The sequence below is a fragment of the Cetorhinus maximus genome, chromosome 17 (genome assembly GCF_964194155.1).
Source record: "Cetorhinus maximus chromosome 17, sCetMax3.hap1.1, whole genome shotgun sequence".
Taxonomy (NCBI): Eukaryota; Metazoa; Chordata; class Chondrichthyes; order Lamniformes; family Cetorhinidae; genus Cetorhinus; species Cetorhinus maximus.
Genome location: NC_135895.1, coordinates 7,942,147 through 7,964,348, shown reverse-complemented (window position 1 = coordinate 7,964,348; position 22,202 = coordinate 7,942,147).

Here is a 22,202-nt window from a genome sequence, read left to right as displayed (position 1 = left end):
GCTGGCCTAGCCAGCGACGCTCACATCCCATGAATGAATGAAAAAAAGAGGGGATTGTCCTATGTGGCGAGACTGATTTTTAGCGTTTAGAAGAATGAAAAGTGATCAAATTGAAACATGTGAAATTCTTAATGGCTTTGACAGGGTAGACGCTAAGAAAATGTTTCCCCTAACTGGGGAATAGAACCATAGAACCATAGAAAAGTTACGGCACAGAAAGAGGCCATTCAGCCCACAGTGTCTGTGCCGGCCAAAAAAAAGGAGAAAAAAAAAACCTAGTGCTCATTTTTAATCCTAATTTCCAGCATCCGGTCTGTAGCCTTGCAAAATGCAGCACTTCAGATGCAGATCCAGGTACCTTTTAAATGAGTTGAGCGTTTCAGCCTCATCCACCAATTTAGACAGCGAGTTCCAGATGCCCACCGCCCTCTGGGTGAAAAGGTTATTCCTCATGTCCCCTCTAATCCTTCTACCAATCACCTTAAATCTATGCCCCCTGGTAATTGACCCCTAGCCAAGCAGAAACAAGTTTTTCCTGTCTATCATATCTAGGCCCCTCAAAATTTTGTACCTCAATTAGATCACCCCTCAGCCTCCCCTGTTCTAAGGAAAACAACCCCAGCCTATTCAATCTCTCCTCATAGCTGCAATTTTCAAGCCCTGGTAATATTCTTGTCAATCTCCTCTGTACTCTCTCCAGAACAATAATGCCCTTCCTATAATACGGTGACCAGAACTGTACACAAAGTTCCAGCTGTGGCCTAAATAGCATAGAGCATGGGGTCACAGTCTTAGAATAAGAGACTTATACTGAGATGAGGAGAAATTTTTTTCACGATAAGGGTTGTGAATCTTTGGAATTCTCTACCTAAGAGACCCAGAAGGAAAAAACAGTTTGGACCAGTATTGTTATTTCCCAGAACAAAAACAGAAATACCTGGAAAAACTCAGCCGGTCTGGCAGCATCAATGCTGCCAGACCTGCTGAGTTTTTCCAGGTATTTCTGTTTTTGTTTTGGATTTCCAGCATCCGCAGTTTTTTGTTTTTATCTTCTTATTTCCCAGTTTTTACTGGTGTTCCATTTTAAGGTGTACATGATCAGTTTGGCCCAGTATTCTTATTTCCCAGTTTTTACTGCTTTTATTTTTGTTCTGGGGTGGTATGGATGCTCAGCCATTGAGTGCATTCAAGACAGAAGTTGAAAGATTTTTGGGTGTTAAGGGAGTTAAGGAATACGAAGCTGGTGCAGGAAAATGGAGTTGAAGTAAAGGGCCAGCTGTAAAAAAAGATGTAAGATAAACGACCTTGTTGAACAGTGGAGCAGGCTCGAAGAGATGAATCATAGAATGGTTAAAGCACAGAAGGAGGCCATTTGGCCTGCCATGTCTGTACTGGACCTCCGAAGGAGCAATTCACCTCGGGCGGGGATTTCCTGGTCCCGCCAGCGGCGGGCATCGTTGCGGGCAGGGCAGGGCAGGAAAATTTGGAGAGCGGCCAAAAGTCTTGACCGGTCTCCAAATTTTCCCGTCCCACTCACGGACGATGCCCGCCACTGGCTGGACCGGAAAACCCCGACCCTAATGTCATTCCCCCCACCTTTTCCCCGGAGCACTGCAAATTTTTTTCCTTTTCAGGTAATGATCCGAATTGTTTTTGAAAACCTTCACTGACGCCGCCTCGCCACACTGTCCGGCAGTGCATTCCAGATCCTAACTCGCTGCGTGAGAAAGTTTTCCCTCAGGTTGCCATTGACTCTTTTGCCAATTATTTTAAATCCGCGCCATCTGGTTCTCAACTCTTCCGCCAATGGGAGCAGTCTCTTGCTATCTACTCTGTCCAGCCCCCTCATGATTTTGAACGCCTCTATCAAACCTCCTCTCGGCCTTCCCCTTTCCCAAGTGAAAACAATCCGGAATTTTCCAATCTTTCGACGTAACGGAAGTTCCTCAACCCCGGATCGCTTCCCGTGAATCGTTCCTGCGCCCTCCAATCCTATTTCTCGCGCTCTTATAACTGGAATAAAAGCACTGAAAACGTTTCTTCATCAACACGGCAAAAAAAAAAAGCCTATACTTAAAAACTGAGGAAAACCTGCTACAAACGAGTCTTCTAATCCTCATTAATCCCGGAGAACAAATGTGCTTAATGGAAGAGACAAATTGGAGAAAATACGACAGTTTTGATTTATTTCAGAACCTTACGAGATGCATTCAGGCAAAGTTGCCAGTGTAATAAATCTTCTTAATGATGTTATTTTGATCTAAATCAATGAATTGTCTTGCCAGCTCTTGATGCTGCTGCAAACGGTAGGGCAGGTTTTAATCCCAGAGCTGATGTCGAGGTTGTTCTGGCCACCCGCTCATGTGGCCAGAGGACCAGGCCGAATTTCAAAGCTGGATCTTATTTTTCTGCTCTTTATCCTTTCATGAGGTGAGGGCGCCCCTGGAAAGGCCGGTGCTTATTGCCCATGCCTTTTTGGCCCTTGACCTGAGTGGCTTAATGGGCCATTTCAGAAGGGAGTTAAGAGTCGACCACACTGCTGTGGGTCTGGGGGCACAAGTAGGCCAGACCAGGTAAGGGCAGCAGATTTCCTTCCCTAGAGGTTGGTGAACCAGATAGGTTTTTACAACAACTGATGATAACTATCATGGTCAACACTACAAAGACTAGATTTTTTTTTAATTCATTGAACCCATGGGGCAGAATTTTTAGCCCGGCATTCGGGCGCGCGCCCAACCCGCTTGAGTGTAAAATAGCGCGTGATGACGTCGGGCGAGCGTCCCGACATCATCGGGCATTCGCGCGACATTTCAGTCGGCGGGCGCCCGCTAAACTCTGAAGCGCCCCCGCTGACAATTACGAGGCCCATTAACGGCGCAATTAACGGAGATTTCTCGTTGCCCCGTCCAACGTTACTGTTGGCGGGCGGGCGAATCAGCCAGGCGGTGGGTTGCTCAGGTAGCGAGAGCACTGAGGGGCAAACTACCCCAATTGGGACACCAGAATTTCCAGCTGAGAATCTCCATATATATAATTATATATGTACATCAACCTGGTTACTTTATAAAATTATTATTTTTATTTTATAAATGGACAAGGGTTTACCCTAACCAGCCATGACTCATACGAGGAATTTCTAACCTTCAGAAAGCAGTAGGCACCTCATTGTCCTTAAAGAGGCGCTAATGCCTCTGTGACTGCCGACAATCAAATTCCAAAGAAATGCACCAATGCCCTTTACATTTCTAAGGCAGGGCTCCAGCCAATAGAGACAGTCTGCCTGCAAAGGAGAAGATGGACCCGGACTCCTATATTAAACACCTCAAGATTCCAGGCCTGGGAAAATACATCCTTTGTCCAACACCCAGGAGAAGAAGGAAGAGGTATGTCACATTTCCACCCCCCCCCCCCCGCCCCCACCCACACTCCTGCACCCCCCCCACCCACCCCCACCCGCACACGCAAGCTGCTAGAATCTGTAATATTGCCTCGGTTCAGTTCCACACGGCAGCGTGCCATTTTAACATCTAACAGGTAGCAGCAGAAAGAGTTCTTTCCAGGTGAATTTCCCAGCCCTCATCTACACTGTGAACTACTGGAACATTGGAACTTCTGTATCTGTGCCTTCAAGACTAATTCATCTCTGCGTGCCTTCTCCCATTGTGCAAGTCCTCACTTCTGGAAATTCTGCAACAGTTTCAGCATGTTAACCTCTGAGGGAATACGCCACTGGACTTTTGATTCTGGACTCTGGACTCACGTGATCTTGCCGTGCACCCCTTTCTTTTCCTTATCCCTCTTTTATTGTACAAGTGCGAAAAGGGAGGTTCATCACGAAACCCCTTCCTGTGTTTTGTGTATGTGTGAAATAAATGAACCCTCTTATTTTACCCTATCTCGAGTTTGCTGTGGGGTTGTTAATAGAGGATTGGATCACTCCAAGCTGACGGGTTGGGGAAAACATGCCACCACTTATAAAGGGGGAAATCAGAAATCAAAAATACTTATCCGTTTCCAGACAGTTAGTGAGAGGAGAAATCAGGGCTGTTTAAATTAACCCTGCTCTGGTCCATAACAGCTACCTGACTCCATGTGCTCTAACCCAAGTCACTCGTCTACTGCTTTAACAAGGCCTTTTGAAAACCCGAGGATATTGCTTCTATCTATTTATCTACTCTTTCTATTACTTCTTAAAAGTTACTCTTTCATGATAATGCCATGAGATCTTTTAATGGGCACCTATGAGGGCAGACAGGACCTTGGTTTAGCATCTCATCGGAAAGTCAGCACCTCCGACAGAGCAGCACTCCCTCAGTCGACCAAGATTTTTGCACTCAAGTCTCAGGACTAGAACTTGAGCCTATGACAATCTGACACTGAGCCAAAAGTACTACCCACTGAGCCATGGGAGGTAGTGATGTTACTAACATTGTTCTTTTTTCTCAAGGGATGTTACAAAGAAAGCGCATGAGACAGATGGACTTTGGTGCACAGTCCATTGCTCTACTTGGAACTCAGTTGCAGCACAAAACCCCCAGGAGCACAGCGGAAACGCTTTAGCGATGTCCTCAAAGCATCCCAGATGAGATTGAATATTCCTGCCAACTCATGGGAGACCCTAGCTTGTGACCGACCCAAAATAGAGAAGGCTCATCTGGGAAAGTACCCAACATGTCGAGAGGCTTTGTTGGGAACATGCAGAGATGGACTCGTGAGGTCAGAGGGAGCGCACAAACCTCCAAACAACACATCTACCCAACTCTTCAAGCACCACATGCGACAGAGTCTGCAGGCTGTGCATTGGATTTATCAGCCACCTCAGAACCCATCGAACCAGAGTAGAAGCAAGTCATCCTCAATCCAGAGGGATTTCCTAAGAAGGTGCGTAGTGGGTCGAATGGCTTTTTTCTCAGTCCGCAACTTCTTAGACTCTCATAAGCTTTGGCCTAAATTTCCACATCAATTTCTGGAATAGTTAGGGCCGAAGTTTTGTTTCCTTTCAAACAAGTTACAAAATTGGAGTACATAAAGTAAGTGCAGAATTAGTCACAGGAGGTTTACAGTTGACTTATTCATTTGTCCCAGTGAATGGTGGCTCCTAAGTTGCTGGTGACACTTGATCAATGTCTGAGCACCTTGTCCTGAAATGATTTCATTCACGGCTGGGGGTGAGGGGGGGGAGAGAGAAATGCTCCGGAGTATTTTGTCCCTTCTTGGCCTTGGGATTTTTCCTGGGCTTTCCTTGCCTTATCACGGCGATTACACGGCCGTGGGAGTGGATTGGAGACGAGGGGCTAAATTTTACAGGCAACGCGCGAGCAGGAAATCAGGCAGGTGGACCCATCAGTTAGGTCACCCACACCATCCGCAGTGTACCCACCACCAGTCCACCCACCCCGACTAAGCAGAGGTGGGCTCATCCCCAAAATTGGGGTGGGGGAGCCTGTCTTCGATGTAAAATATATCCCATGATGTGGGTGGGGGCGAGGGTAGGTGAGTGGAAGACTAGAAATGTTTAGTAATAATCAAGTAGCCATCATTAATGTGGGGACAGCTTGATGGACTAAATTGTCTATTCCTGCCTACAATTTGATATTTTCTTATGCCCTACTCCTCGGTGATGCATCAGTTTGCTGCTTTACATGGCCAGTGGCTGTTATCAAACATTGTCCCATGTTTTTAAAGCCCTGAGTGCACTGCTTTCCCACTCCTCTGTCGACGCGATACCCAACCACAGAATTTCCTGCTCTCTGCAGAGTGTAATAAGGCTCACTCGGCAAGAGTTGACGTTAGCTCTCCTCTGGAAAACCCCTGCCATTATCTCGCCTGTGTTTATAAATGGTTCAGTAACATAAATCAGAATTACAATGTGCCTAAAGCAAATTCATTCAGTGACTTTCCATTGCACCACCCCCTGTGATACTGCTCAGCTTCCCTGATGAAGAAGGCTTGTATGGTTTCTCTGTGTAACATTAAACGCCACCAAACATTTGTGTAGCAGAGGTAATAAATTTCTAACAGATGGCAAATCATGAGAGCAATAGCCATTAGTGTTTACAGAAAAGGGGAAAAGGTTTTAGGATTTATATTGAAAAGGCATTACACACAGAATCTCGAATATGGAACGTGAGTGAGTGTCGGCTTTGAAGAGAAGTGTTACTTACTATTAATGCTAAGAACGCATTATGTAGGCAGTCTTGCACCTGGAACATGGTTTTTATTTTTTTCCACTGCTTGTACTGAATGCTGCTGAGATGTGATGTTAAATCACAGTGGCAATATCTTACAACAGCCTCTTCAGAATGGCATGGATATTGTGCAGTTATTGAATACGGAGCTCAGCAAAGACCTTCACTCAGCCATAATTGTAACTTTTGTCAATGAATGGGCAGAATAATCAACTTCTTGTTCTCTTTGAGAAATAGCTGACAGTGCCAGATTACATCAAATGAATTTCGAACCGTACCAAAACTTCAAGACTATTCTTTAACAAGCGATTTCTGAAGGCTCTTTCTCTCCCAGGTTAAAGAATTCCACCATTACCTGAAGTGATACTGCCTGTCGTGTGCTGAAGCTTTACAATTATTGTGACAATGATTATATTATGTTTCAGACTGGGCTAACATCCAGATTTTTGAATAGATGGCTTCTGGCCCTCAATGTCTCCTTCTGCACTTCTAACCCCTTTCCATATCACGCCACTCTCAAGGACACAAGGAATAAGACCGGGAGTAGACCATATGGCCCATCAAGCCTGCTCCACCATTCTTTCTTTATTCTTTCACGGGACTTGGGCATCACTGGCTAGGCTGGCATTTATTGCCCATCCCCAATTGCCCTTGAGAAGGTGGTGGTGAGCCACCTTCTTGAACCCCTGACATCCATGTGTTGTAGGTACACCCACAGTGCTGTTAGGGAGGGAGTTCCAGGATTTTGACCCAGCAACAAGGAAGGAACGGCAATATATTTCCAAGTCAGGATGGTGAGTGACTTGGAGAAGAACCTACAGATGATGGTGTTCTCATATATCTTCTGCTTTTGTCCTTCTAGGTGGTAGAGATCATGGGTTTGGAAGGTGCTGCCAAAGAAGTCTTGGTGAGTTGCTGCAGTGCACCTTGTAGATGGTACACACTGCTGCTGCTGTGCATCAGTGGTGAAGGGAGTGAATGTTTAAGGTGATGAATGGGGTGCCAATCAAGCAGGCTGCTTTGTCCTGGGTGGTTTCTTGAGTGTCCATGGAGCTACATCATCCCAGCAAGTGGAGGGTATTCCATCACACTCCCGACTTGTGCCTTGTAGAGGGTGGAAAGTCTTTGGGAAGTCAGGAATTGATTTACTCACCATTCAATGCAATAATGGATGATCTTGGCCACTTTCCTACCCACCCCCCATATCCTTTGATTCCCTGAGAGACCCAAAATCTGTCTATCCCAGCCTTAAATGTATTCAACAATGGAGCATCCACAACCCTGTGGGGTAGAAAATTCCAAAGATTCGCAACCCTTTGAATGAAATAATTTCTCCTTATCTCAGTCCAAAATTATTGGCTCCTTATCCTGAAACTGTGACCCCATGTTTTAGATTCCTCAGCCAGTGGAAACAACCTCTCAGTATCTATCCTATCAAGCTGCTTCAGAATATTATACATTTCAATGTGATAGCTTCTCATTCTTCTAAACCCCAGGGAAAATAGACCCAATTTTGTCAGCCTCTCATCATTGGACAGCCCCCTTATCCCAGGGACTAATTTAGTGAACATTCACTGTACTGCCTCCAATGCAAGTATATCTTTTTCTTAAATGTGGAGATCAAAACTGCACACAGTACTCCAGATGTGATCTCACCAAAATACTGTACAACTCCAGCAAGACTTCTTTATTCCAGTACTCCAATTCCCTTGCATTAAAGGCCATTTAATAACTATTTGCCTTCCTAATTGCTTGCTGTACCTATATGCTAATCTTTTGCATTTCTTCTACGAACACACAAGTCTTTTTGAACATCAACACTTACAACCCTTTTAACAAGTATTCAACTTTTCTATTCTTATGGCCAAAGTGAATAATTTCACACTTCCCTACATTATAATCCATCTACCATCTTGTTGCCCACTCACTGAACCTGTCAATGTCTCTTTGCAGCCTCTCTATGTGCTCCCCACAGCTTACCTTTCCACCTAGCTTTGTTTCATCAGCAAACTTAGATACATTACTCTCTGTCTTTTCAGCTAGGCTCCAACACTGAGCCTTGTGGTACTCCGCTATGCACTGCCTGCCAACTTGAGAATGTCCCATTTATGCCCATTCTCTGCTTCCTGACTGTTAACTAATCCTCTATCCATGCTAATATATTACCTCCAACTCCATGCGCACTTATCTTGCCTATTAACCTTTTATGTGGCACCTTACCACATGCCTTCTGGAAATCCAGGTATACTACATCTACTGGTTCCCCATTATCTACCTTACTAGTTACTTCTTCAAAAAACTCCAACAAATTTGTTAACCAGATTGCCCTTTAGTAAAACCATGTTGACGTGTTCTAATCATACTGTGCTTTTCTAAGTGCATTGTTGACACTTCCTTAATAGTAGATTCCCACATTTTCCCAAAAAACTATTGCTAGGCTGACTGGCCTGTAGTTCCCTGTTCTCTCTGTACCTCTCCCCCGCACCCCCCACCCCCCCGCACCCCCCACCCGGCTTTCTTGAAAAGTGGGGTAACATTTGCCAACTTCCAATCTGAAGGAACCATTCTTGAATCCAATGAATTCTGGAAAATCATAGCCAGCGCATCCACTATCTCTGCAGCTATCTCCTTTAGAACCCTATGGTATACGCCACCAGGTCCCGGGGATTTGTCACATTTTAGTCCCTTAAATTTCTCCAATATTTTTTCTCTGCTGATATTAATTCCCCCAATTTCCTCACTATTTTTAGCCCTTAGTTTAATGTATATTTCTGGAATGAAACTTGTGTCTTCTACAGGAAAGACAGACAGAAAATAATTGCTCAATACCTCTGCCATATCCTAGTTCCTCGTGATAATTTTTCCTGCCTCTGATTCTAATGGACCAGTGTTTACTTTAGCTACTCTCCTTTTTATATACTGACAAAGGCTCTTACAACCTACTTTTACATTATTGGCTAGGTTACTCTCCTGTTCTATTTTTTTCCTTTTTTGTCAACTTTTTGGTTCATCTTTGCTGGTTTCTAAAACACTCTCAATCCTCAGATTTGTTACTGTTTTTTTTTGTTGCAATATTGTAAACCTCTTCTTTTAATCTAATACTATCCTTAACTTCCTCAGTGAGCCATGGGTGGGTCTTTCTTGCTGAGTTTTTGTTTTTCAATGGAATGTATTTTTGTTGGACATTTTGAATAGTTTCTTTAAATGTTTGCTCATTTGCAGCCATATCTTTTAGTCTATTTGCCCAATTTTCCTTAGCCAGTTTTCCCCTCATACCTATGTAATAAACTTTGTTTCAGTTTAAGATTCTTGTTTGTGATTGGAGGGTGTCACTTTCAAATTTTACCTGGAATTCAATGGATTTTATGATCATATTCTTCAAGTGGATCCTTCACTACAGGATTACTAATTAACACTGCTTCGTTACACAATACTCGATCTAAAATAGCTTTATCATTAGTCAGTTCCACAATGTGTTTCTCCAAGAAACTGTGACAGAACCATTTCACGAACTCATCTCCTAGGCCGCTGTTGCCAATTTGATTGTCCCAGTATATATGAAGATTAAAGCCCCCCCACAATTATTACATTGCCTTTGTTACCAGCTCCAATGTTTCTTGTTTAATGCTCTTTCCAACAGTATAACTACTATTAGTGGGCTTTTAAACTACTCCAACCAATGTTTCCTCACTTCTGCTGTTTCTAAATTCTACTCATTCTGATGCTACTTAATGATTTTCTAACGCCAGATCCCTTCTCTCTAAAGCCCTTGGGTCATCTTTTATATCCTTTGTCTTTTCATCCTCCTTTGCCATTTCGTCTGTCTCTCCAAAATATTGTGTACCCTGGAATATTTATTTCCCAACCTTGACCACCTTGTAACCATGGGCGGAATCATCACAGGTTTGCACAAGCCCAGTAACGGGTGGGAAAAAGGATGTTTTACCTGCCAGCCTTAATGGAGGCTTTCCACACCATATCGCCTCATTCCCGGTACGTTCCACCTTATTAATAATGCACTCACGGGAAACTCGTCAGATCACTGACAGGGCAGCCTCTGATTCATCTGCCTCGCCATCACCTCAGGCCTTCAGTAATCCGGGTACCATATTTAGAGGGCGCCCCTGCACATAGTTAGCTCTCTCTAAGGCATCGGAAGCTGCTGGAAAGTTGCGGCTGCCATAGGGAGGAAACATGCTGCCCCCAAATTTAGCAACACTTCCCTCAGGCATCTACTGAACGCTGTTGAGGCCCGCTGTTAAGACCTCTACAGATGCTCTGGGTGAAGGCCAGCAGGAAAGGTGACAAATCCAGCATGGGAGGTGATGCAGTGGTGGTCAGCGCCAATCCCTTACAAAAGCGGAAAGCCACCTAGTGCCAAAAGAGGATGAGTGATCTCTTCCGTTCCGCCAGGGTAAATCACTCTCCTCATCACTCTCAACTCACGTACCCACAAACCCATCACACATCCACAGGGATCTCGCTCACCGCCAGCTCAAGGGACATCACTATTCACTCTCTCACACACACCTTCATCTGCCCTGCGGATCATGCCCTCATCCCATCCATGGCACCATTCACCACCCACACATGCCAGGTATTCTTACCATCTGGCCTGGCAGGTGTCTTGCTTACACTCACTCCATCTGTATTCATGCAGGACCAGCTGGCACACAACAAAAGGGAGAGGTCGCAGGACTGGTCGCAGAATGCCTGACCAAGGTCCTCACAGACTTTGAAAATAGACTCATCCAGCTGGCTGGAAATGATCTTGATCATTCCTGTGCTAATAGTGAGGTCGGCAGTGCTCACCAAGAGAGGATCCAGCAGTGCAACATCCATCAGATACCCGTGCTGTGAGTCAGTTCCCCTGTTCCGCAGCCCCCTGCCATACACTAATTATCTCTCCTTCTTTCACAGGCACATCTGGGAAGCAGCCAATCAGCCAATCCAGACAACCACATCTGGTCCACGAGCCGGGTCCTCGACTCACATCCCGAAGGCGCCTCGGAAGAAGAATCTGATGACACCCTCACTGAAGACCCGTCACAGCGCTCACCCACACCCTCCACCAGCACAGAGACACACACCTCGATGCCTCAGGACTCAGACATACCTCAGTGGCTGGAGCTGCAAAGGCAAGCTGGGGACCATCAGGAAGGGATATCCGCTGCACTCCTCAGATCACAAGGCACGATGGAGGAGTCCGTCCGCCTTCAGTATGAGGTGCTAGCACCGGTATGCCAATGCATTGAGGTCATTGCTGGTAAATCTGATGTGGAGCGTGGATTCCGACGAGCAGGGTTTATAATTAGATGTGTCCAGCGGTGGGAAACGCGGCCCGCTATTGACTGGTGGAGCGGACGATTGCAAACGGGTTTCATGACGGCTTAAAGCCGATTTTTGGCCTTCACGCCATGTTGATCCACCCCTCCCCCGCCCGCCATGACACCCGATGCCAATGGGGCCAGAACATTCCAGCCCATGATATCTCTGTAATGGCAATTATATCTAAATAACTTACCTCTGTGTGTGAGTGACACTCTATCTTATTGCAGATGCTTCGTGCATTCAGATAACGAACTTTTAATTTCATTCTTTTACTTCTAGTCCCTGCAATGACCTTATTCGTTGATGCACCATTTAAGTTTAACTCTCTGTCCCTTCCTGTTCCATTGTACCTGTCTTTACCCACATTGCTACACTACTTCAATGCCTCTACCTTTCTCTTGGATTTCTAAAATCTCCCTTCACCCGAACCCTGTCCCCCCGTTTGTTTGAAACGTTGCCCAGTTATATTAGTTATACGAGGGCGTCAGTCCAGAGCTGTTCACAATCTACATAAATGATTTGGATGTGAGGACCAACAACCAACACTCCACCCTGCTCTCATGCCCACATGTCCATCCTTGGCCTGCTGCAATGTTCCAGTGAAGCCCAACACAAACTGGAGGAACAGCACCTCATCTTCCGACTAGGCACTTTACAGCCTTCCGGGCTGAATATTGAGTTGAACAATTTCAGACCATGAACTCTCTCCTCCATCCTCACCCCATTTTTGATCCCCTTTTCTCAATATTCATTTTTATTTTTTCATTATTATATGCATATTTTTTCCACTTATTTTTATTATTGTTATTGTTTAAATTTATTTCCATTTTTATTCATTGTTTTATCCCCACCTTTTAGCCTATTTTCGGTCTTTTTTTCCCACTGCCGTCCCCTCCCCCCACCCCATCCCCACTAGGGCCGTCTGTCACTTGCTCATCCTGCTTTCTACTCTTAATGTCACCATTAGCACCTCCTTTAGCCAGTATCACCACCATCAACACCCCTTCGACTTTTTGTTTATGACATCTTTTGCAATCTCTCCTTTGCCTCCACCTATCACTGGCCCTCTATCCAGCTTCACCTGACCCACCCCCTTTAAACAGTATATATTTCACCATATTTTTATTTCCCTTTAGCTCTGAAGAAGAGCCATATGGACTTGAAACGTTAACTCTGTCTTTCTCTCCACAGACGCTGTCAGACCTGCTGAGTTTTTCCAGCATTTTTTGCTTTTGATTCAGATTTCCAGCATCCGCAGTATTTTGCCTTGATATTATTCTAATAATTCCAAATTTTCCGATGACACCAAACAGGGTGGGAACGCAAATTGTGAGGAGAACGCAAGGGGGCTTCAAGAGGACTCAGACAGTCTAAGTGAATGGGCTAGAACATGGCAGATGGAATGTAATGTGAATAAGTCTGAAGCTAGAAAAAACAGGCTGGCAGAGTATTTCTTAAGCAGTGAGAGTCTGGAAAGTGTTGATGTCCAAATGCACCTGGGTATTCTTGTTCATGAGTCACTAAAAATTATTGTGCAGGTGCAGCAAGCAATGAGGAAGGTGAATGGAATGTTGGCCTTCATCACAGGGGGATTTGAGTGCAGGAGCGGAGATATCTTGCTGCAGTTGTACAGACCCTTGGTGAGACCGCACCTCAAGTATTGTGTGCAGTTTTGGTCCCCTTATCAAAAGAGAGATAGACTTGCCATAGAGGGAGTGCAATGGAAGTTCACCAGATTAATCCCTGGAGTGGCAGGATTGTCCTATGGGGAGAGATTGAGGAACTGGGCCTATATTCTCTCGAGTTTCAAAGAATGAGGGGTGACCCCATTGAAATTTACAAAATTCTTACAGGGCCTGACAGGATAGATGTAGATAAGATGTTTCCCCTAGCTGGTGAGTCTAAAACCAGCCGACATAATCTCAGGATAAGGGGTAGGCCATTAAACACTGAGATGAGGAAGAATTTCTTCACTCAGAGGGTGGTGAATCTTTGGAATTCTCTACCCCAGAGGGCTGTGGAAGATCAACCATTGAGCATGTTCAAGACAGAAATCGATAGATTTCTGGAGACCATGACATCGGGGAAGATGGAGATAGCCTAGGAAAGTGGTATTGGGTTGGATGATCAGCCATGATCTCATTGAATGGTGAAGCAGACTTGACGGGGTGAATGGCCTACTCCTAGCTCCTATGCTCCTATGGTTGGCCAGGACACTGGTTCCAGCCCAGTTCAAGTGGAGCCCATCCCAACAGAATAGCGCACTCTTCCCTGAGTATTGATGCCAGTGTCCCATGAATCAAAACCCCTTCCTTGCCACCCCGCTTTTAAGCCACACGTTTATTTCTCGAATTTGTTTGACCCTATGCTAATTGGAACAAGGCTCAGATAACAATCCAGAGATCATTATGATCATTTGATGTTCTGTGTTTTAATTTGCACCCAAACTCCTCAAATTCTCTTAGAAGAACATTATTCCTGGTTCTCCTATGTCGTGAGTTTCCACATGGACCACGACAGCTGGATCTTCCCCCTCCCATTCCAAGTTTCTCTCTAGCCACAAGAAGGTATCCTTAACCCAGCACCGGGCAGGCAACACAAATGTCAGAGCTCCCGGTCATGGCTGCAGAGAACAGTATCTATCCCCCTGTGTATACTGTCTCCTATCACTACCACATTCCTCTTCACACACCGCACTTGAATGACATCCTTTACCATGGTGCCATGGCCAATCTGCTCATCATTCTTGCAGTCTTTCTCCTCATCAATACAGGTAGCAAGGACCTCATGCCTGTTGTATAAAGTTAGGGGCTGAGGCTGCTCCATCACTATCTGCTGGATCCCCTTACCTGCCAAACATCACACCTGCCTGTCCCTGACCAGCGACCAACTCTAAAGATCTACCTAGCCTAAGGGGCTGTAGCTGTCTCCTGGAGCAAAGTGTCCAAGTAACTTTCCCCCTCCCTGATGTATCGCAGTGTCTGCAGCTCGGCCTCCAGCTCAATGACTCTGAACTAAAGCACCTCAAGCTGCTGACACTTGCTGAAGATATGTTTACCCTGGATCACACTGGTGTCCATGAGCTCCTACATTCTCATAGTACATCACCTGCTCTGCCATTTTTATTAACTGTTAATTAATTTATTACTTTCTAATTAATTAATATTTATTAATAACTCTACTAGGCCCAATAAGTTTTATTACTGATACTACAAAAATCTTGCTATTAATAAAATCTTACAGTTACCAATAAATTTTACCAGTTTTTAAAAGATAAATGAGCAAAACAAGCAAAATACTCAGTTCCCTGTGACATCACACTTTGATTTTCTCTGAATGACAGTCCAAAAACTGAGGCCCACCATCATCAGCTAGTCTCTGGGTCCGCTTTCTGTCTCACCCCCCTCGCACTTCTTTAAGCCCCAAAGACAAAGATTGGCTGGGTGGTTAACAGTGAGGTTGAGTGTCTTGGGCTACAGGAAGATATAGACGGGATGGTCAAATGGGAGGATAAGTGGCAGATGGAATTTAACCCTGAAAAGTGTGAGGTGATACACTTTGGAAGGAGTAATTTGACAAGGAAGTATTCAATGAACAGCATGACACTAGCAAGTTCTGAGGAACAAAGGGACCTTGGCCTGTGTGTCCATAGATCTCTGAAGGCGGAGGGGCATGTTAGTGGGGTGGTGAAAAAGGCATATGGGACACTTGCCTTTATCAATTGAGGCATAGATTACAAAAGTAGGAAGGTCATGTTGGAGTTGTATAGAACCTTGGTGAGGCCATAGCTGGAGTACTGTGTGCAGTTCTGGTCACCACATTATAGGAAGGATGTGATTGCACTGGAGGGGGTGCAGAGGAGATTCACCAGGATGTTGCCTGGGATGAAACATTTAAGTTATGAAAAGAGGTGGGATAGACTTGGGTTGTTTTCGTTGGAGCAGAGAAGACTGAGGGGCGATCTGATGGAGGTGTACAAGATTATGAGGGGCATGGACAGGGTGGATAGGGAGCAGCTGTTCCCCTTAGTTAAAGGGTCAGTCACAAGGGGGCATAAGTTCAAGGTTAGGGGCAGGAGGTTTAGGGGAGATGTGAGGAAAAACCTTTTTACCCAGAGGCTGGTGACGGTCTGGAATGCGCTGCCTGGGAGTGTGGTGGAGGCGGGTTGCCTCACATCCTTTAAAAAGCACCTGGATGAGCACTTGGCACATCATAACATTCAAGGCTATGGGCCAAGTGCTGGTAAATGGGATTAGGGTAGGTAGGTCAGGTGTTTCTCATGTGTCGGTGCAGACCCGATGGGCCGAAGGGCCTCTTCTACACTGTGATTCTGTGAGTCTATTCTCAGTCTCTACAATCCACAATTATTCTCCATCTCACGGATGGAGCAGACTCATGAAATCTGTGACAACATTCCTAGGGGATTGATGTGTTGCTCCCCTGACTTGAGTGATTAGCTTCAGACACATGCCCCTGCTTGTGGCCTTTGTTCCTCCCAATCCAGGGGCTCAGTTTGAAGCCAGAGCAGGATTCGGGCATGTCAAAGGAGAAGAACACGTGCCGAACATGCTTACTAATGTAAGTTTCAGGCCTGGGAAATTTTTCCTCCCAGTCCTCAATTGATTGCCACCAATCCATTTCCCACTCCGAGCGGATGGGAAGAGGGCACAGAGGAGCTGCCTTGTGTTCCCCAAACATTGGGTAGGAAAGTCAGCTCCGACAGGAATGCAGGGAATGTGAGGGGAATGGGTGGAGTGTCCAGTGCAAAGGAGGCAATGACTTTCAGGAAATGGTTTCCCTTAACCAAAGGGCCTGCTTATTGTCCTTAATCCCACCACTTGCCCAACTGCCTGGGCTCGGTGGTAAATCCAGGCTGGCTTCACTGGCGCAGGTGCCAGTTAAAATTCCACCACGATCCTATTCATGCAGGAGACTCAGCTTGAATCTGGTGGAGAACTCGTCCACTGCCAAAACCAACACCACAAAATTGGAGATGAGCAGAAAGGAGAGACAGTCCACTCTGCCCACTCACCCACTCCTTTCTTATTCCTCACTCCACTCTAACCTCTCACCTGTTCTACTCTAACCCCTCATCAGCCCCACTCTAACCCCCTCACCAGCTCCACTCTAACCCCCTCACCAGCTCCACTCTAACCCATCACCAGCTCCACTCTAACCCCTCACCGGCCCCACTCTAACCCCTCGCCAGCTCCACTCTAACCCCTCGCCAACTCCACTCTAACCCATCACCTGCTCCACTTTAACCTCTCGGCAGCTCCACTCTAACCCCTCGCCAGCTCCACTCTAACACCTCGCCAACTCCACTCTAACCCCTCACCGGCCCCACTCTAACCCCTCGCCAGCTCCACTCTAACCCCTCACCAGCTCCACTCTAACCCCTCACCAGCTCCACTCTAACCCCTCGCCAACTCCACCCTAACCCCTCATCAGCTCCACTCTAACCCCTCGCCAGCTCCACTCTAACCCCTCGCCAACTCCACCCTAACCCCTCATCAGCTCCACTCTAACCCCTCGCCAACTCCACTCTAACCCCTCACCAGCCCCACTCTAACCCCTCGCCAACTCCACTCTAACCCCTCGCCAACTCCACTCTAACCCCATCACCGGCTCCACTCTAACCCCTCACCTGCTCCACTCTAACCCCTCACCGGCCCCACTCTAACCCCTCACCAGCTCCATTCTAACCCCTCACCGGCCCCACTCTAACCCCTCACCGGCCCCACTCTAACCCCTCACCTGCTCCACTCTAACCCCTCACCGGCCCCACTCTAACCCCTCACCGGCCCCACTCTAACCCCTCACCGGCCCCACTTTAACCCCTCGCCAGCTCCACTCTAACCCCTCACCGGCCCCACTCTAACCCATCACCTGCTCCACTTTAACCCCTCGGCAGCTCCACTCTAACCCCTCGCCAGCTCCACTCTAACCCCTCGCCAACTCCACTCTAACCCCTCGCCAACTCCACTCTAACCCCATCACCGGCTCCACTCTAACCCCTCACCTGCTCCACTCCAACCCCTCACCGGCCCCACTCTAACCCCTCACCAGCTCCACTCTAACCCCTCGTCAACTCCACTCTAACCCCTCATCAGCTCCACTCTAACCCCTCACCGGCCCCACTCTAACCCCTCACCTGCTCCACTCTAACCCCTCACCAGCTCCACTCTAACCCCTCACCGGCCCCACTCTAACCCCTCACCTGCTCCACTCTAACCCCTCACCGGCCCCACTCTAACCCCTCACCTGCTCCACTCCAACCTCCCGCCAGCTCCACTCTAACTCCTGACCTGTTCCACTCTAACTCCTCACCAGCTCCAGTCCAACCCCTCATGTGCTCCACTCTAACCCCTCATGTGCTCCACTCTAGCCCCTCACCCTCTCCATTCCCACCCAATGGGGAAAATTGGAATTCCCGCTACTCTCTGCACCCAGCTGATGGCTTGTATATGGTTCTTTATTCTCCAGCATTGGTAACTGAGCCTTCCCTCATTAAGCTCCTTGATTTTGGGACTCTGTAGATGTTACAATTCAGCACTTGGCTGGACCCCAGCGAGGATCCATAAACCAAAACCACCAAATTTATTGAATGTATCCCAAATGAAGAAATGACATGATAAAATTTCACTTTTTGTAACCTTTGCTTTAAAATGAATCAGAATCGATGCAAATTAAACATAAATTAACAGGCAGAGCACAATCAATAGGAACCATATATTATATATGGACTAGGAGATGCAACAAAAGCTACCTCACAGAGGCAGTAGGCAATGTCAGCCACACACTCCTTCCGAGCAAAATTCCAGTCCTTTTCCTTCAAGGATTTAGCAGATTCTCCACAGGCAACAACGTCCGCCTAGGCAGAATGTCGTCCACATAATGGCGCTCTTCTTTCTGGAACCTTCTTATCTCTCAGTTTCTCTCATCTCCTGGCCTCTCTGTTCTTGTGTCTGCCACACAGCCTCCATATTTTAACTCCCTTCCTGTCGGTAGGGCTTTCAGGTCAAGGGTCACCAGGTCACATGGACCAGAATTTCTTGGCATCCAAAAGTTATCATTGATCCCTTTACAATTGATACAAACTCTTAAAATTCCTTTTCAAGCATTTTTAAAAACAATTACGCATTCCCCAAATATTTTAAAGTAATTACAAATTTTCCTTACAGTTACCGCTTCTTGGTCAAAGGCCATCGCACACTCACTGCTAAGAGTAGGGCGTCATCCTTGGGTCAGTGGGTAGTGGGCACGCTAGTCTCTAAACCAAATGGCTCAAGCCCTAGTCCAGAGTCTTGAACACATCCTGACACTCCAGTGCAGTACTGAGGGAGTGTTGTCTTTCAGATGAGACATTAAAATGAGGCCCCGCCTGTCCTCTCAGATGACGGAAATGATTGAATTATACGACTCAGGGAAGATCAGGGGCGCTTTCCCCTGGTGTCCTGGCCAATATTTATTGCTCAACCAACATTACTAAAACAGATTAACCGGTCAATTATCTCATCGCCTCTTGTGGAATCTTGCTGTGCTGAGGTTGGATACCATGTTTCCCTACATTATGAAAGTGACTACAATTCAGAATCACTTCATTGGCTTTGAAGCACTTTGGAGCCTCATGGACAAGAGCGTGCTCAGTTCTGTGTAACAGGAACCCGCACCATTCATGAAGGTCAGCAGGCTCCATACCAATGGTAAATTTATTCAGAAGTCCAAAGTTCTGACATGCACCCACTGCACAAAGCTCCACAATGGGAATTCCAGTTCGTAAAACCAACTGCTCTCTCTCTCTCTGAACTACTTCACCTTATTACCTCTCTGTCTTTCTTCAAAGATATAATCCTGTATCTTGGATGATGCTTTCCTTCCATCCAGCTGTCTTTCCAGCCCCTCCTTAGTGTTCTCCACCTTACCCGACCCCCACTCACCCCCCAAAAGGTCCCAGTGAGGTTCATTTCAGCGTCCTTGTGGTGCTAGTTATTAAGCAATCCTTATCATTTATAGATTATTCTTGCAATGTTCCTAGCATGGGAAACATTTTCATTAATTTTAACGACCAGAAATTCAGGGGCAATGCAAGTGGGACATGATGAAGATTGCAATGTTTCTCCAACCAACACGTCCTGCAAGACTGCACAGAGCAAGTTAAGTTTCCAGAATTCATCATGCCCAATCTTTCGGACAACTCTTGTGTCTTTTAGAATCCCTCAACTAGTGACAATCCTAGAGAGAGGAGGGTATGAGGAGAACAAGGGAATGTAGTAAATGTAGTACATTCTTCCACTGAAGTGAAACTGGCTGAGGGGAAAAGCGCCTGTAGCCCAGACCGAGAAGGGCTCAGGTCGTGAAGGAAGATTGTTCTGGTTGGGTTTCAGAATTTGCTGTTGTTGGGTTTACACAAGAACCCTTTCTAACAGCACCGTGTGTGTACCTACAATGACTACACTTCACAAAAAGTAGCTCATTGCCTGTAAAGCACTTTGGCTTGTCTGAGTTTTAGTTTTCTCTTTCATTGGCTTTCGGGTGCCAGATATTCATGATTCCGCCAATCACACCTCCTCCAGACACATCTTTTGTTTCTTTACCTGTCTCATCACCACTCCCTTTTCCCTTGCACCATGAAACCTACTGTCATTAAATCTCTCCTGCACCCTCCTTCCCCTATCACAAACTTAGACCAAGTTCTTCTTCACACCACCACCACCCTGCCCCAACCCCTTAACTTGCTTAAAACTATTACATCTCTAACTTTTCCCAGTCCTGATGATGGGTCACTGATCTCAAACATTAACTCTGTTTCTCTGTCCACAGATGTTGTCAGACCTGTCGAGTATTTCCAGCACTTTGTGTTTTTATTTCAGATTTCCAGCATCTGCAGTATTTTGCATTTGCCCTCTCAGGTGCCAAGGGGCTAGTTGAAAAAAGGAGAGAAGGGAAGGTATTCAGGTGTATTTATCCCTAAATCAAGGTCACAAAAACAGATGACCTGGTCATTTGTCTGACTGCTGTTTGTGGGATCTTGCTGTGTACACAAATTGGCTGCCACATTCTGTACAATACATCAATGACTACACTTCACAAAAAGTAGTTCATTGTCTGCGAAGCACTTTGGCATGTCTGAGAGAACGAAAGGTGCGATATTAATCCAATTTCTTTAGTTTCCTTAAAAAGTAGGGAAGGTATTTTAAACGAGCACTTTAAGCATTCGTACAACAACAACTTGCATTTATATATTTATACATGCATATATCTCACAGCGCCCTTCCAGAGTTTATATTTTGCATTTTTCCATTTCCTGAAAACAAAGACACCAGAAAATTCTCACTAATTTCTTTTTTCTGTACTTATAAACCTAAAAGCCATTTTTTTTAAATGATGACTTCAGTTTGAGGATGCAAAATGCATTTATATGAGGTGCCTTCACCAGCATCTTATGGGATAGTATTCATTTGGCAGCCTTCCATCTTGTAAGACGATGCTTCGCACCGTGACAGTCAACTCTGTTAAGCATCACCTGGTGTGGCTCAGGAGCCCTACTCTGGCAAGGCAGTCTTTGCCTCATTTGCTGCTGAGGACAACAATGGGCTGAGAAGGTGCATGATACACTGGCCTCTGTTTTCCCTGGCCCCTCTTCTCGGCCAACTGAGCTTTCCGTTTCTCCTCATGTCTTCCAATGCTCATCTAAACAATCAGCCTGCAGAGGTCCTGACCGTCAGTGACTGTCTCCCAGTTGCCATTTCCATATCTAGCTTATATGTGTCCTTGTAGCAGAGATATGGGTGCCCAGCAGGTCACGACCCAGTTCACTATACAGGAGTACTTTTGGTATACAGCTGCCATTCATCCAATGAAAGTGTGAGAGCCATTGTAGATGCCATTGGTTTAGTTATGATGTATCCCAATGGTCCTAGTATGCGCCAGGGCCTCTGAGTTGGTGATTTTGTCCTGCAAAGGGTACATCTGGAACAGCGAAGGTGGAACAATATAAATCCATCTCAAAAGAACAGGATGGCTATTCCATTCAAATATGGGATGTGTTACCATACTAATAAGAACAAAGAACAAAGAAAAGTACAGCACGGGAACAGGCCCTTCGGCCCTCCAAGCCTGCGCCGATCATATTGCCCGTCAACTAAAACATTTTGCACTTCCGGGGTCCGTATCCCTCTATTCACATCCTATTCATGTATTTGTCAAGCTGCATCTTAAACACCACTATCGTACCTGCTTCCACCACCTCCTCTGGCAGCGAATTCCGGACACTCACTACTCTCTGCATAAAAAACTTGCCCCGCACATCTCCTCTATAGTTTTCTCCTCTCACCTTAAATCTATGTCCCCTAGTAATTGACTCTTCCACCCTGGGAAAAAGCTTCTGACTATCTACTCTGTCCATGCCACTCATAATTTTGTAAACTTCTATCAAGTCGCCTCTCAATCTCCGTCGCTCTAGTGAGAACAATCTGAATTTCTCTAACCTCTCCTCATAGCTAATAACTTCCAGACCAGGCAGCATCCTGGTAAACCTCCTCTGCACCCTCTCCAACGCCTCCATATCCTTCTGGTAATGTGGTGACCAGAATTGCACGCAATATTCCAAGTGTGGCCAAACCAAGGTTCTATACAGCTGCAGCATGACTTCCCAGCTTTTATACTCAATACCTCTGCCAA